Raw genomic sequence first — 17,049 nt, forward strand, 5'->3', positions numbered from 1 at the left:
CCTGGGACTTTTCTCCACTGTTTCTGTCTGACCCTCAATAGCAGCCTGATTCAGACTCGCTACGGGCTTCTGCGATGCTGGGGAACGGAAGGTGATCTTCTCCCCTTTGTCGTTGGTTAGGGTGATGGTGCGGCTTGCGCAGTCAATCACTCCCTTGTTTCTGGTCAACCAATCCATTCCAAGAATGACATCCAGGTCTTTAGATTCGAGAAGGATGAGGTTGGATAGAAACGGTGATCTTTTGATCTCTATAGTCACCGAGGGGCAGTAGTGTGCTGTCCTCATATCATTTCCAGGGGTATGAACCTGCATCGGTATTTTAAGTTCTACTATCGATAATCCATGTGTCCCAGCAAATCTTTTGGAAATGAAAGAATGCGAGGCACCTGAATCAAAGAGAACTGTTGCTGGATATGAGTTCACTGGAAACGTGCCCAACACGACCTCTGGTGCTGCCTGTGCTTCCTCTGCAGACACATGATTGGCGCGGGCCTGGATGAACCTGGGTCCAGTGCGATTCAGCTTCGGACACTTGCCAGCAAAATGGCCGTGCTTGCCACAGTTGAAGCAGGGTCCTGGCTTTCCTACAGCCCCCTTCTTGGGTTGTTCTGACTGAACTGACACAGCTGGCGGATCTGACTGAGCTGGTGCCATTAGTGGGGGTGGAGTCGAGTTGTGGTTGTGCTGCTTACTGTTGTTGTGACTGCCACCGTTGTAGTCGTTGTCGAAGTTACTCGGGTGATAGGGACGGTGCTGACAGACGATCAGGGTGGAAGGCCCACCTAGTTGTCCCGTCATGAAGCGAGGCTTCTGATTGTTCCCCTGAGGAAAGCTGATCTGAGCTGCCTTTCTTTTTCGGTCCATTTTGTTGCGTTGCTCTTCCTGACGAATAGCCTTGTCCACAAGCTTCTCAAAGTCCTCATAAACTCCGGAGATTAGCTGGTTGGTCAATTCATCATCGAGCCCAAACAAAAACTTCTCCTGCTTCTCAGCATCGGTGCGCACGTCTTCAGGAGCGTAGCGCGCAAGGCGGTTGAACTCATGCAAGTACTCTGTAACTGACATGGTTCCTTGCTGGAGCGCACGGAACTCTCTCTTCTGTTGTGCCATAATCCCTTCAGGAATCTGTGCCTTCCTGAAGCTTTGACAAAACTCTGCCCAAGTAACCTCCGTTGCATCTAGACGGGTCGCCACGTAGTTATCCCATCAGGCAGAAGCGGGACCTTGCAACTGGTGTGTAGCAAAAGCAACTTTCTCTTGGTCGTTGCATTGCAGTAGGTTCAGCTTCTTCTCAATAGCACGGAGCCAGTCATTGGCCTCCATTGGGTTGGTGGTGCTTGAGAAAGTGGGTGGCTGGATACGAAGAAAGTCTAACAGTTTGGACACGTGTGATGGTGGAGGACCAAACTGCTGGTTCTGTTGCGCCTGCTGCAACATCTGATGGTAATGTTGCTGCATCTGTTGCATCATCATTGTCATCATTTGAGTGACTGTTGGGTTTTCGGGCGGTGGAGATGATCTGCTGCCAGATGCACCACTGACATGAGCTCCATCGGTCTGCTCTTCGCTGCCACTGGCGTCGTTGGAGTCACGGGGATCATTCCTTGTCTTCACCATCTGGAGGAGGATAGGTAGAAATAAGAGAAAGGAAGAAAACAGATGGCTCGGAAACTAATCTTTCTTATAAAATTAAGTGCAATTATCTTAATCTTGATTAAAACACTGAAAAAGAGGCACGCAATTCCTAATTAAGGCTGTCATACCACTCACACATGATATCGACCGCCGATTAACCCACAAGCAACAAACCTAAACACAAAAACTAGCACGCAAACAGACTAAGAAGACGATAAAGCTAAGGGCGGCGACTCTGAAGCTCGGAGCGGCGCTTGCGATCGAAGAACATGTCTGACTTCTAAGGTAGACAAGGGATAGGAATCAATGCATGCTCAAATCCAAATTTAAACCAAGCAACAAATGGCCCAAACCACTAGCCAAGCATGATGATTTGTATGCATAGAACATTTTTCATGAACCCGGATAAAGACACTAATGCGACTGACTAAACTATAGCTTAATGCATAAACTAGATGCATGAAAAATGATGCGCGTAACATTGCCCCATCGAACATAGACACGACCTAATGCATATCACCCGATAAATTCCCAACTGACTGTCAAATAAACTCCAAATAAACTTTTACCAAACCCTAGACTGTCCCTAGTCGAGAAATCCAATTAAATAAGCGACCAAGATTTTTCCCACAAACTCAAAAGAACAAAACCCCAAAATTTTTCCCGAAACAAATCCAAGTGCAAAAAGCATATGCAGATGAAAAGGTTTCAGAGGGCTCTTAGGGTTTCCATTTGGCTTGTCCTACGGTCAAGGTCGGCTCTGATACCAACTTGTCACGCCCAGAAATTCACGAACCAGAATTTCTAAGCTGATTGTGCATTAAACCCCTGTCCAGGACCAGCCAGGGTACACAAACGACAATTGTTGACATACAGATCCACGTCTTACAAAAATATAAAAGATTACAAATGCAGCGGAAAAAGATAAAAGCGAGCTAAGCCTGAAGACTTGACTCCTGCAGCGGGCGACTCCATTCCACAGGCAATCCTTGACGGCAGCGACGAAACCAACCTCTTCGAGACATCTTCAACTGGGAAGGACTTCAACTCTGGTGTGGGGGAAAAGAGAGCAAGACTGAGTACTACCCACTGTACTCAGCAAGTCATACCGGAAGAGGAGGTATGATGCAAGATATATCCAAGGGAGGCTAAAGGTTCTTTTGCATAAAGCCGGCATTTCAAAACAGTAGTTGAAAGCAGTAAAACAGTTGTAGTAATTAATCCATATTAACTAATCACTGTCCAACATTACACCACGTTGCAACAGGCCCAAACCACCACCTAAACTAATCAGTTCCAAAAGCTAACTAGGGTGAAACTAATCACGGTGAATCTGGTCGACCGCCCATAACCGCGGGCACGGCTATTCGAATAGTTTTACTCTGATCAGAGGTGTACAACTGTACCCACAAGACACAGCCCCACGACACGTTCCCGTGCGCCGACATGCCACCACGACATACCGGAAAGAGGCCGTGACAGGACCCTTCGTATAACCCCCTCTAACCGATCGCACCACACCTTAGGGTTCGCCCCCGTCCCCAGCAGGCAACGGGCAGCCCCCCTTTCGTGCCGCGGTGAATCCGGCAGCCGATCAACCGGACACCCCGGCCGACCCAACTCCATCACGCCCACCCTCGCCTGGGTACGTCGGCTAGAGAAAAGCTACACTACAAGCCCAGCCGTTGCCCACGCTGGCTTGTGGTAAGTACGATAAGTTCTTCCAGGGCATCCCGCGAACCGGTCCTTAATCGCCATGGGCACGTCTAGCAAAACCATGCACCCACAGCCCACCATGTAGTGTATTTTAATTAGCCAACACCATTGCGGTGGCACTAATCCAAAGCTATTGCCAATAATCAAGTCTATGCTTTAATGTGGTCCCCTTTTGTGCACTAGTTGAACTAAGCATGGCTAAGCATCTCCTAAACCAACATCTAGTCATTTTAATACCCAAGTTATCAATGGCATAAGGGAAACAACATATAGCTGAGTAATAGGACCCATCCCACATGATATTGTAAAACAATGCAATATTTAATAGAAATGCGGGACATTTGTAAATTAGGTACAATATGATCAATTGCAATGTATGACTTGCCTTGCTCTCGCACTGATGGAACCACAGCAACGTCTTCGCGAAACCACGAATCGACGAAACGGGCGAAATCTACGCGACAAACAAAGCACACAAGCAAAACATGCTATAAGACTACTGAAACAGGAAGCAAAACCATTTTTAATGGATTCTACACATTTTTATGAATTTACTGAGACTTGAATGGGATTAATCGGAGCTCGGATGAATTAGTTATGAATTTTAGAAGATTCACTGTGTTTATTACTATAAAAGAAAAACCCTTAATCAATTTATTGCGCAATAATTCATCCCAGGGCTGACGTCAGCAAGGGGTGGGGCGGCGCCGACATGCGGGACCCACGGGACAGAGGCACAGGAGAGAGGGAGAGGGGCGGCTGGCAGGCGGGACCCACCGGGCAGCGTCACAAGGGGGGGGGGGAAAGCGGCCTGGCTCGGCTCGGCTTCAAGCCGGCCGGCCGGTTATGGCGAGGGCGGCGGCGGCAAGCGGCCTCCGACGGCGGCGGCCGGCGAGAAGACGACGGCGGCCGGCGACGCGGGCGACGGTGCATCGCGGCGACGCGCATGCGGGGAGCGGCGGCGCGCGCGGGAGGAAGAGAGAGGGAGTTCTCACCGGGGTTCGGCCGGCGCGGGAGGAAACGACGGCAAACGACGACGGTGAGCGACCGAAGGGCGACGGCGAACGGCGGCCGAGCTCCGGGACACCCTAAGAGAGGAAGTGTGAGGGGTTAGAGGGAGAGAGGGTGGTCTACGGCGGGCGGAAACCATGGCCGACGGCGGCGGCTATGGTGGTACTCACCGGCGCGCGGAGAGAAGCGGGCCCCGATGGCGGGATTGGATGGGGATGCGGCGGCCGGGGTAGCTTTGGCGGCGGCGAAGCTAATGGCGGTGGCAAATTGGCTCGGCGGCGGCTCCAGCGGCGGCGAGCGGCGACCGGAGGAGTGGAAAAGGCGGCGGCGGCGGGTGTAGCGGTGCGGGAGTGATGGAGGGCACGGGAGAGAGCGGCGGAAAGAGGAAAAAGGTGGAGGGGAGTGCGGGGATGGTTTATATGGGCTCGGGGGGGCGGACGAGGCCGGAAAGGTGGCCGATTTGGCCGGCGACGTGGGGGAAATGGAGGAGGAGAGAGAGAGTGGGGGAAATTTCAAATCCCCCGCCGTTTGCGGGCGCGCGAGCTGGCGGGAGGTGCGGGGAAGGTGGGCGGCGACGTGGGCGTGCGGTACGGGCGGAGTGGGCGCGGGAAACGGGGAAACCGGCGGCGTCGGTGGCGGTTTCGGCGGCGGCGGTGCCGTCGGCTGGAGGAGGAAGAAGGGGCCGATAGGTGGGCCCCACCTGTCGGTGACCCGGAGAGAGGAGGGAGGGAGTGGGCCGGCTTGGACCGGCCCAGCCGAGGGAAGGTCGGCGCGGGAGGTGAAGCGGGCCGGCGCTGGAGGGAATTGGCCGGGCCCAAGAAAAAGGAAAAAGGAGGGAAAAGAAAAGAAGAAAGGATTTTCCAGGGATTTATATATTGCACAAGCTCAATTTTAATTGGTTAAAATTATTTCCAATGCTCTGAAAATTCCACTAAAAATCCTGTTAGCGTATTTTGACATGTAGAATCCAAGAAAAATTCCACATGCCGATTCCGATTAATATTTGCATTTATTAATTTAGGGTTTCTCTCTAGGTTAAATTAAACAATTTCTTCGGACGATTTATTTTATGAATTTAGAGCAAGGGAGGGGAACTTCCGGGCGTGACACGGCGCGCCCGCGTCCCGATGGTCGCCGCCGGCGACCACCGGCGCGGCGGAGCGGCGGCCGAGAGAAGGGAGGGAAGGGGGAAAGGAGGCGACGGTCCACGGCTCACCCTGGGGCGACGGCGGCGACGGAGGAGGCGGCCGGAGCGGAGGGAGGTGGTGGCGCGGCTCGGGTCGACGGGGACGACGGCGCTCCGGCGGTCGGCGACCGAAACGGAGAGGTGGACGAGGTCGGCGAGGATGCGGCGAAGCCGAAGGAGGCGGCGCCGAGGTGGGAGGCGGTCCGGGGTGACGACTGCGGCGGACCGGAGCTCGGCGGCGACGGCGGAAAGAGAGAGCGACGTCGCGAGCTCAAATCCGGCGAGGAGGAAGGGCGGCGAGAGGCGGAACCGGACGGAGGAGGTGCGGGGAGGGTTTAAATAGAGCCGGGGCGAGAGAGGGTGGCCGGGGAAGGGAGGAAACCGGCGCGGGAGGTCGGCCGTCATCAATGGCGCCGGCGAGATTTGCGGGGGCAAATCCGCCCGTTTGAACGCGGGAGAGAGAGGGAGAAATGGGGGGAAAGAGAGAGGGGATCGCGGGGAATAATTCCCCCCACTTTAATGCGCGCGGGGACGGCGGGAGGCGGCGGGATTCGCGGCGGCGGCGGCGCTAGGGCGCGGGCGGGGCGGCGGGAGCGGCGGGAGGATAGGGATGACAGGTGGGCCCCACCCGTCAGCGAGGGTGGCGGGCGGGCCCGCCCGTCAGCGGCGCGCTCGGGGAGAGGCCGAGTGGGCCGCGGGGAGGAGGAGAGAGAGGGAAGGAGATGGGCCGAGCCGGCCCAAGAGGGGGAGGGGGGGAGAAAAAGACTTTTTAGGGTTTTTCTTTTTATAAAATCATTTTAACTTTGTTTATTTCTTAATAATTATTATTTGTGCTCTGAAAATTCCACTAAAATTTGAGGGCTCCTTTTAGACCAAGGAGAATTTAACAAAAATTCTCCGGGCCACATTTGAATTTTTCTTGTACGTATTTTAGTGTTTGTCAATTTCTTTTCGAATTTTAATTAATTCTATTATTCCTTTTAGCGAATGATTTTTAATTCGGGATGAATTTATCAGGACGTGACAAATCCACCCCCCTTACAAGAATCTCGTCCCCGAGATTCGAGGAGGCTAGCATGAAGATAGGTTGGGCGGTCTTCTCTTCTTGTCTGACTTCTTCCGCTCCGTCTTCTATAACAAACTTGCCTAACAAAACTTCTCCACTCTGGACTGCTTGGCTCGATCTCCTGTTGCAGATGGAATCTTCTCTTCACCCGACTTTTCCCTGGTTGCACCTCTAACTGACTCAGACTAGGCTGTGGCGGTCGAGGATGGGGCTTCAGTTCTAGAACTTCTTATCATTCATATCTTTGGCGTCAACCTCATACAAGTTACCCACTTCATGTCATGCGTCGAGATCAGCTCGTCATTACTAAGATACCATGCTTGTCATCATGAGAATACCATGCTTGTCATTTACTTCTAACTTGCCACCAACTGCCTCATATTAGTTTTCCTGGTCTCCGGGTGATAGCTACTTCTTCTATTTGATGCAAGGGTCGATAACTTTGCCTTTGAATTATGCTTCCCAAGAGAACCAACTTATCCCACTTGATATACTTTGACGCCTTCCCAAATAGTTTTACTGCTGGACTTCTTATTGTCTGATCATTATCTTGCCAAATCTGAGGCTTCGTTGTTAGATGTGATTTTAATCTGACCTCTGTAGATTATCTTCGAACATATCACTTGATTCATAACTGGGAATAGCTCTCACGAACAAGCAACTCGGATTCACTTTCTTTATGTTCAGTTTACTTTCCACTATTCTCTTCATGTTGTCATCATTTAGCATTCAACGTATTCCTTTGCACCTTCAGCCTTGATGTGTTCTTTCTCGATGGATCGATTGCTAGAAAAGTGCGTTGAACGATACTAGTGCAAGTGCTTTTATTCTAGTAGCATCTGATACAAAGCCCAAGGTTGAACCGAGCTTTAGATTCCACTGTTCAGGTTTTACTTCTTGACTTCTTGGTCATGTCACAAAAGTTTCCATCCTTGTCCCCATAGAAGTACTTCTACCTGTGGTCATCTCTCTTACTCGTGAATTCACCTACTTTAATGACAGGGCAACTGTTGTAGGGTTGATTGCTATCGGGAGTCTTCCTCGAGTGACACAAATCGTGGTTCTCGTTATCCTTTATCAATCACCTTTCGACCTACTTCTTTTCCCAGTAACCAAACATCTTTTCCGATCCCTTCCATTAATCACCTTTCGACCTTTCTCAACCAGGTACTCTTCGCTCCGGGTGTTGAGGATGCTTCTGGGGCAATGTGGTACTTGAGCCTGCTGCCTTTCACAGAACCTTCAAGTGGTTCATCAAAAGCTAGACTGACGGTTGTTGCCTTTGATCCAAAGAAGACACATCTGAAACACTTAGTCCAAACAAATGTCTCTTTGGTTAATCACTTGATTTTCTTTTCCATCATCCGGTTGGTTATTAACTCGAGGTTAGAACATAGTTCCTCTGGAATGAGACCCTAGGTCTCCTTTATCAGTAAGCAATTATACACATAATCACATATCCGCATCTTCCAAAAGAATCCTCATAGAACTTGTCTGTATTACACATTTCTCCCTCATTACATGAATACTAAGCACTGCCTAAAAGGAAAAGTGCTTAGCATCGGTACATTGTTTCTGCTATGGGTTCTGATTAACACGAGGCCTCACGGGTACGGTGTTTGCTCCAGTGACCACAATACGATTGGGATGTCTGCTTTGTGTAACTTGGCGGTAATGTGGAGGTCGACTTTGCCTTGGTTGCAGGCAGTCCCTCGAGTAATGCCTTGGTTCTTTGCAATTGTAGCAAATCAACGTCTTCTTTGCTGAGCTATCCGTCTGGGGACGATCATTCTGACTTGGAGTTGGAATTGGTGGTTGGAAATCCTTGCTAACATTGGCATCAGTGGTACCATAGTTGCTATCACCATTGGAGTCTTTCTCAGAGTCACAATTGCTAGGGTTGTCATTTTGGGTGCCATCATCGATACTATCGTCGACACCTTGGTGAATGATGTTGACATTGCACGCTTGGTTTGAGTGGTCACTAATGGGGCATGGAGCATGGTTGTTGGTGGTATCATCATCATTAGTATTGCTAATGTTGTTGTCTGCATTGTGTCCATCTTCTTGGGGCGGAAACTCTTGATGTGCAACAGAAGATCCGATGATCTGAAGTGGCTCAGTGCGCTGTCTTTGGTTACCACATGAAGATACTGGGATGCTGACAATCCTCCTCTTACAGTTCTTCATCCGATTATGCTCACTTTCGAGTTGTATGGCTTTGTCCACAAGTTTCTCAAAATCTTCATATTCCTCTAGGAGTAGTTGCACTGCGATCTCATCTTTTAACGCCTGGAGAAACTTCTCTTGTTTGTCTTCATCATTTTCCACATCTTCCGGTGCATAGTGAGCCAAACGATGGAACTCGTGCAGGTACTCTGTGACGGTCAAATCTTCTTGATTCAGGTAGCGGAACTCTCGTTTTCTCAGTGTGATCATTCCTGCGGGAACATGTGATATCTTGAATACAGATGAAAACTCGTCCTAGGTGATGGTATGTCCTTCTGGCCGTGATGCTTCGTAGCTATCCCACCATTCTGAAGCCAGTCCAACCAACTGATGAGTTGCGAAGACAACCCGCTCCTGGTCTGTGCACTGAACCAACCCCAGCTTCTTCTCGACTGTGCGCAACCAATCACTGGCTTCCATAGGATCGACGGCAATGGCAAAGGTTGGAGTCTCAGTTTTTAGAAATTCTGATAACTTGCACTGTTGCTGGACTGTAGGTACTTGAACGTTGGTTGCCCCTGCTGGGTTGTTCCAATTCTGTAATAGTTGAAAGGCTGTTGCCAACATGTTGGTTTGGTTAACCACAATTTGGATTAGCTCTGGTGAGGTTTCGTTGATGCTTTTCTCATTCCCATTGGCTTGGGTTCTTTATCTTGTACTTGATTTCTTGGCTGCTGTGCTGGAACATCCAAAGGTACAATGCCGATACTGGCCTCTGTGTTGTCAACTGGTGGCTGGGGCTGAAGTTGAGCATTGACACCTTGTGGTAATGCACTCGCTGGAGTTGGAGCTGTTGCAACGGGGGCTATAGGACTGCTTCGGGATGCATGGATGACAATTCGCTGAGGAGCAAGCTTCTGATTGCAGGGAGTTGCGTGGACTGAGGTGCTGGCAGCTATGTTTCTCGGTTTTGGGCACTTGTCGGCGAAATGACCCATTCCTTGACAATTGAAGCAACAAATATCTTTCCGGACTCGGCATTTTCTTTTCTCATTTTGATTCCTCTGTCCTGGCACTGGAGTTAGGCTAAAACTGTAATCTTGACGAGGATTTGTGTTGCCTTGATGCTTCTCTCCGTTGGAACTGGCGGGTTGGTTGGCCATCTTCTTCGTCAGCAGAAAACTGAATTGACAATCTTTTGGTACATGATCAGTTCCTTCACAAAAGAAACAAGTGATCCTGCTCGTTGGGCACCTGTCGGGTGGATGGTCTTCCTCACAATGAACGCATGTAGTGGCACACGAGCTGGCAACATGACCGATTTCTCCACAACGAGAGCATGCCTTTCGTTCCATTTTATTCTGGTTGAAACCTTGGGGAGACTTCTCATCTTCATCATCTGAGGAGACTTGATCTGAATCTTCACTATCAGACACCCTACCTCCATTAGCTAAAAGATGCTCTGTCAACTGTGGTGCACCTCGGAAGGTATTTCTTCTCTGACGTTTTGTCATTCCTGGTGGAGGCCATTCTATGCTGGTAATGATCATCTTACGGACTTCATCTTCGGTTCGCATTGGTGTTTTTCTTTTCTGCTGAGGACACTCCCTTGCATAGTGCCCTTGCTCATCACACATAAAACAAATGATACTTGCTTCTTTTGAGTCAACATGTGGCACGTCACCATGGGTCCTTCGGGATGCTGGCGGCATGCTGACTTGTGGTGTGAGTGCTTGGACTGCCTCCAACTGCACTTGAGGTTGTATTTGACTCAGGTTCAGAATTGGCGTCTGATGCTGCTGTAGTATCTCTATAAGCAATCGGTTCTGGTTAATCAGGTGTTGGACCAGTGTCACACAACTGGTGTCTGGTGCTTCATTCACTCGGGAGCTTGAGGTACCAATGTCCTGACTTCTGACCTTATTGCCTTTCTCATTGTCAGCCATCTGTTGCAAAGGTTTGGAGAGGGAGAGAGGGAAAACAAAGGGGAGAGACAGATTAGAAACTAAGGATAGGACCTTAACAGATCTAAGTCTTTTGCTGTTATGATGTATGTTAGGCTTATTCTGCAAGTTGATTAAGCAAACAACCTAGCATGGTTACATCACAACCCACTGATGCAAACCACGCGCTACACACACAAGCAAGGAAACACACGACAAACGAAACACTAGAGGGTGGCTTAGGTTCTGCGACGGGTTCCCAAGATCTTCACTCCTGCTTCACAGTTGGCTTCACTGCTTCCTCCACTTCGCTAACGGATCCTGCAGTCTTCCGGAGCTTCGGCAAACAACTGACGATGTCTTCTTCTTCACTGACCTGACCATCTAGTACTAGTTGAAATCCGAAGAAGGAAGAAGGGAGTAAACCTTTTGCAAATAGCATTAGGGGAAGGAGAAAGAAGGAACTTTCGCAAATAGTTTTATTTATAAAATATGTCCTTAGGTTTTATCCACTTGGCTTATCCTACAGTCGAGATGGCTCTGATACCAGCTTGTCGCGACCGAGAAAAATACATTTTCCCGAACGCTAGTGTATTAATCCCCGTCCCAGGAAAAGCCGGGGTACACCAAACAAACATGATACAAAAGGCACATCTTTATTATATCGATAATATTTACATTATTACAAAGGCACTTCGGCCTGACAAACAAAAATAAACAGCAGCGGACTAGCGGGCCTACGGCTCCATCTTCACAGGCGCTCAACTGGGGTATAAGCCAGGACTCCACCTAAGACATCTTCTCCGAAGCTTCTCTTACTGAAGGGGGGAAAGATTGAACAAGAATGAGTACAACCACAGTACTTAGCAAGCCACACCGGCAGATGCATGATTAATGCAAGGGGGTACAAGGGGTAATAATAAAGGGGTTAAGTTTTGCAGTAAACAGCATTTAAAAGTCACTTAGTTGCCCAAAGCCATTTTAAAAAGACGATCCTAAAGCTACACGGTATTATTAATCAAGGCCGTGAACCCTCACGAACCTGCCTTAACCCAAGGCCTACGATGATTCAGACCGAACTGGCAACCCGACCCTGGGTCCCAGCTCGTCCCAAGCCAACCCAGGCCAACCATTCCACATTTTAGTTGTTAAGCAGGTTTTAAGAATTAAAACACTAACTTGGGTACATTGCTCGGCTTGCCCATAACCGAGGGCGCGGCTATTCGAATAGGTTATACTCTGATCAGAGGTGTACATCTTTACCCACAAGACACATCTTCCTCACGTGTAACCACGTGCCACATACCACCACGGCATATGGACGGAAGACATGACATAGTTTCCAACCCATCCTAGCCATAGACAAGAGTACCGACCCAACCCCACCTACGGCCGGAACCTCCGGGACAGGTAGGCAGGATTGAGCCCCTAGCAGCAGGACACCAGCCCTGTGCCATGACATCTCGACTACCGGGCCGCAGCTCGTGTAGCCTTCATTTGTCCTAGAGATGTCCATCGACCCCCGACTTCGTCCATCTCCATCCGTGTACTTTTGTTTATAACCAGACTGAGCCACAAACTAAGCCTTACCCACTAGACATGTGGAAGTACGGTAGTGCTTTGCAACAGAGGCCCGAAGACCGGTCCTTATATGGCCGAGGTGCTACTATCCAAACCATGCACCCTGAGCCCAGCCTAAAACCATTTTGGGGGTTTTGAATAGAGGGGGCGGTGTGAATCCAATTCCACAATAATCCAACAATTCCAAAGTGTCCAGGTGATGAGAATATCCCAAAGTCTAGAGTTGTAAAACCACCTAATGTTACCTAATTAAACAGCGAAGCATCTACCTAAAATCATACTAGTGGTACCGTAAGTAGAGTATCCACTAGTTGGGGTTTTGTTTAATCTAGGGTGAACAAGGTAATAATAACAATAACAATAATAATAAGGTCATAACAAAGGTAAATAGGCATGGCTAAATAAAACAGTGATAACGCGGGAATTTAAATAAAGCGACAATGCAATAATTTAAATCAAAATAATTTTATAAACTGGGATTCAATATGTTCAAGGATGATGTGACTTGCCTTGCTCGCTTTCCCAAACGCCGGCTTCAACTTCCACGAAGAGCGGATCTTCCGAAGCTGCAGCGTCTACACGACCAACGGAAAAGAAAAGGCTTTTACTCTAATAAACTCCATATAACAAGCAGAAACAAAGCACAAAAATGGGTTCTTGACTTCTTAAGGAAAAATTAGAGACTTGAACGGTCCAATTCCGAGTTCAAATGGCCAAGTTATGGCCATTTGAAGTTTATATGCTCTTTAATTGAATATTTGCGAATTTCTTCATTTAAATTTTAATTTAAAATCGGAATTATTGCGTCAGCCGAGGGGAGAGGGCGCGCGGACCGGGTCCACGGGAGTGGGGCCCACGCGGCAGCCTCACGGTCCACGGTGGACCGGGTGCACCCGGCTCACACCGGCCGGCGCCGTGGGTCCCACGCGTCAGCCGCACCCGAGGGCCCGGGCGGCTTACGGCCGGGCCCCACACGGCAGCCACTCGACGCGCCCGAGGGCGGCCAAGCCAGCGCGGCCGGCGGGAGGCGGCGCGCCCGCGTCCCGATGGTCGCCGCCGGCGACCACCGGCGCGGCGGAGCGGCGGCCGAGAGAAGGGAGGGAAGGGGGAAAGGAGGCGACGGTCCACGGCTCACCCCGGGGCGACGGCGGCGACGGAGGAGGCGGCCGGAGCGGAGGGAGGTGGTGGCGCGGCTCGGGTCGACGGGGACGACGGCGCTCCGGCGGTCGGCGACCGAAACGGAGAGGTGGACGAGGTCGGCGAGGATGCGGCGAAGCCGAAGGAGGCGGCACCGAGGTGGGAGGCGGTCCGGGGTGACGACGGCGGCGGACCGGAGCTCGGCGGCGACGGCGGAGAGAGAGAGCGACGTCGCGAGCTCAAATCCGGCGAGGAGGAAGGGCGGCGAGAGGCGGAACCGGACGGAGGAGGTGCGGGGAGGGTTTAAATAGAGCCGGGGCGAGAGAGGGTGGCCGGGGAAGGGAGGAAACCGGCGCGGGAGGTCGGCCGTCATCAATGGCGCCGGCGAGATTTGCGGGGGCAAATCCGCCCGTTTGAACGCGGGAGAGAGAGGGAGAAATGGGGGGAAAGAGAGAGGGGATCGCGGGGAATAATTCCCCCCACTTTAATGCGCGCGGGGACGGCGGGAGGCGGCGGGATTCGCGGCAGCGGCGGCGCTAGGGCGCGGGCAGGGCGGCGGGAGCGGCGGGAGGATAGGGATGACAGGTGGGCCCCACCCGTCAGCGAGGGTGGCGGGCGGGCCCGCCCGTCAGCGGCGCGCTCGGGGAGAGGCCGAGTGGGCCGCGGGGAGGAGGAGAGAGAGGGAAGGAGATGGGCCGAGCCGGCCCAAGAGGGGGAGGGGGGAGAAAAAGACTTTTTAGGGTTTTTCTTTTTATAAAATCATTTTAACTTTGTTTATTTCTTAATAATTATTATTTGTGCTCTGAAAATTCCACTAAAATTTGAGGGCTCCTTTTAGACCAAGGAGAATTTAACAAAAATTCTCCGGGCCACATTTGAATTTTTCTTGTACGTATTTTAGTGTTTGTCAATTTCTTTTCGAATTTTAATTAATTCTATTATTCCTTTTAGCGAATGATTTTTAATTCGGGATGAATTTATCAGGACGTGACATTAACCCAACGCTATACAACATACCCTGTTGCATAGGCCCAACCATTCTGAACAACCATCCCGGCTGCACAGTTCTATCTCCAAACCAGGAATATACCATTCCAAACCATCCCGGTTGGCACGGTTAATGTTTCACAGCCGAAACTCGTGAACCGGTCCTTAATTGTCATGAGCACGACCATCAAAACCATGTGCTCACAACCCACCATTATCAGGTTTTAGTTGGCAAATTAATTAATTAACCAATCACGATTGACCATCGTGAGCTATCATTAAGACATCATTAAATAATAGTGAATTATAAGTTATCCCAATAGTGTGCTAATGTTTCTAAGCATGGCTAAGCAATCATATCTAATATCTAGCTGAACCAATATATAAAGCCCAACTAGTCAAGTTATAATAACCCAAGGTATCAAGGAATAAAGTAATCAAGAACAAAAGGGCTATAACAAACAATAGGTTAATTTCACCCAATGACATTCGAAAATAAATGCAATAGTTGAATAGAAACAATAGCTTTAAACGGGATCAACATGCTCAAAGGGTTGTTTGGGATCTGTGTGACTTGCCTTGCTGTCACGCCTAGAAATTCACGAACCAGAATTTCTAAGCTGAATGTGCATTAAACCCCTGTCCAGGACCAGCCAGGGTACACAAACGACAATTGTTGACATACAGATCCACGTCTTACAAAAATATAAAAGATTACAAATGCAGCGGAAAAAGATAAAAGCGAGCTAAGCCTGAAGACTTGACTCCTGCAGCGGGCGACTCCATTCCACAGGCAATCCTTGACGGCAGCGACGAAACCAACCTCTTCGAGACATCTTCAACTGGGAAGGACTTCAACTCTGGTGTGGGGGAAAAGAGAGCAAGACTGAGTACTACCCACTGTACTCAGCAAGTCACACCAGAAGAGGAGGTATGATGCAAGATATATCCAAGGGGGGCTAAAGGTTCTTTTGCATAAAGCCGGCATTTCAAAGCAGTAGTTGAAAGCAGTAAAACAGTTGTAGTAATTAATCCATATTAACCAATCACTGTCCAACGTTACACCACGTTGCAACAGGCCCAAACCACCACCTGAACTAACCAGTTCCAAAAGCTAACTAGGGTGAAACTAATCACGGTGAATCTGGTCGACCGCCCATAACCGCGGGCACGGCTATTCGAATAGTTTTACTCTGATCAGAGGTGTACAACTGTACCCACAAGACACAGCCCCACGACACGTTCCCGTGCGCCGACATGCCACCACGACATACCGGAAAGAGGCCGTGACAGGACCCTTCGTATAACCCCCTCTAACCGATCGCACCACACCTTAGGGTTCGCCCCCGTCCCCAGCAGGCAACGGGCAGCCCCCCTTTCGTGCCACGGTGAATCCGGCAGCCGATCAACCGGACACCCCGGCCGACCCAACTCCATCACGCCCACCCTCGCCTGGGTACGTCGGCTAGAGAAAAGCTACACTACAAGCCCAGCCGTTGCCCACGCTGGCTTGTGGTAAGTACGATAAATTCTTCCAGGGCATCCCGCGAACCGGTCCTTAATCGCCATGGGCACGTCTAGCAAAACCATGCACCCACAGCCCACCATGTAGTGTATTTTAATTAGCCAACACCATTGCGGTGGCACTAATCCAAAGCTATTGCCAATAATCAAGTCTATGCTTTAATGTGGTCCCCTTTTGTGCACTAGTTGAACTAAGCATGGCTAAGCATCTCCTAAACCAACATCTGGTCATTTTAATACCCAAGTTATCAATGGCATAAGGGAAACAACATATAGCTGAGTAATAGGACCCATCCCACATGATATTGTAAAACAATGCAATATTTAATAGAAATGCGGGACATTTGTAAATTAGGTGCAATATGATCAATTGCAATGTATGACTTGCCTTGCTCTCGCACTGATGGAACCACAGCAACGTCTTCGAGAAACCACGAATCGACGAAACGGCCAAAATCTACGCGACAAACAAAGCACACAAGCAAAACATGCTATAAGACTACTGAAACAGGAAGCAAAACCATTTTTAATGGATTCTACACATTTTTATGAATTTACTGAGACTTGAATGGACTTAATCGGAGCTCGGATGAATTAGTTATGATTTTTAGAAGATTATATGTGTTTATTACTATAAAAGAAAAACCCTTAATCAATTTATTGCGCAATAATTCACCCCAGGGCTGACGTCAGCAAGGGGTGGGGCGGCGCCGACATGCGGGCCCCACTGGTCAGCGGCACAAGGGGAGAGGGAGGGGTACTGGCAGGCGGGGCCCACCGGGCAGTGGCACAAGGCGGGAGGGGCGCGGCTGGTGGCTCGGCTCGGCTTCAAGCCGGCCGGCCGGTTATGGCGAGGGCGGCGGCGCGCGCGCCCGGTTGCCAGCGACGGCAACCGGCGACGGGAGGCGGCGGCGGACGGCGCAAAGACGGCGGCGGCAGCCGAAGCGGCGGCGCGAGCGACCCTAGCGGCGGCGCTACGCGGCGGGCGGCGCGGCAAAGGGAGAGAGAGGAAGAGAGGGGGAGACCGATCCTCACCGAGGGGCTCGGCCGGCGCGAGGGAGGAGCGACGGCGAACGGCAACGACGAGAGACGGG

General features: G+C 50.4%; 1 long non-coding RNA gene across 1 annotated transcript; it reads right to left on the reverse strand.

Moving 5' to 3' along the window:
- Positions 1-3,736: 3,736 nt before the first annotated feature.
- LOC112938613 (uncharacterized) lies at positions 3,737-5,035 on the reverse strand. Its single transcript, XR_003241781.2, has 3 exons — positions 4,533-5,035; positions 4,347-4,439; positions 3,737-3,805 (listed from the first exon to the last, which is right to left on the reverse strand). It is a non-coding gene; the product is annotated as an uncharacterized lncRNA (long non-coding RNA).
- Positions 5,036-17,049: the final 12,014 nt, after the last annotated feature.

This window comes from Oryza sativa, chromosome 4 (genome assembly GCF_034140825.1).
Source record: "Oryza sativa Japonica Group chromosome 4, ASM3414082v1".
Classification (NCBI taxonomy): domain Eukaryota; kingdom Viridiplantae; phylum Streptophyta; class Magnoliopsida; order Poales; family Poaceae; genus Oryza; species Oryza sativa.